At 35.4% G+C, this 353-nt stretch overlaps 1 protein-coding gene across 2 annotated transcripts in view; it reads left to right on the forward strand.

The window, feature by feature from the left end:
• The window catches only part of LOC144889635 (uncharacterized), an 81,052-nt gene that overhangs the window by 76,992 nt on the left and 3,707 nt on the right, over positions 1 to 353 (forward strand). For both annotated transcript variants that reach the window (XM_078770635.1, XM_078770636.1), the window contains one exon: positions 89 to 229. The gene's annotated coding sequence lies outside the window, so the exon portion shown is untranslated. The remainder of the gene's footprint in view (positions 1 to 88; positions 230 to 353) is intronic.

A 353-nucleotide genomic window follows, 5' to 3' on the forward strand; every position in this document is an offset into this window, starting at 1 on the left:
CATTCCATGGAGTAACATGATCGATGAACTCTCAAGATAGTTCTCAATCCCATTTCCCTGCAAAAGACTGATGCTGATTTGTACACAGGTGATGTCCATCCTGTAAATGTGGAAGGCAGACAACACAACAAGGATTCATCTGTCACAGAAGATTCAAAATATGCTTTGGCAATCGAAGGGTCAGATGATATTCACATGACAAACGGAAGTGCATCCTAATTTGCAACTGGTGAGTGGAAATGTAAAAAAATTAACATACAATCTCTTCTGTTGTGAAAATATATAATTTTCGGAAATGTGTTAAATATTTTAATTTTCACGCAAAATTTTTGTTGTGTTCTTTCTTTCTGTAG

Source organism: Myxine glutinosa, chromosome 1 (genome assembly GCF_964187855.1).
Source record: "Myxine glutinosa chromosome 1, kmMyxGlut1.1, whole genome shotgun sequence".
Lineage (NCBI taxonomy): Eukaryota > Metazoa > Chordata > Myxini > Myxiniformes > Myxinidae > Myxine > Myxine glutinosa.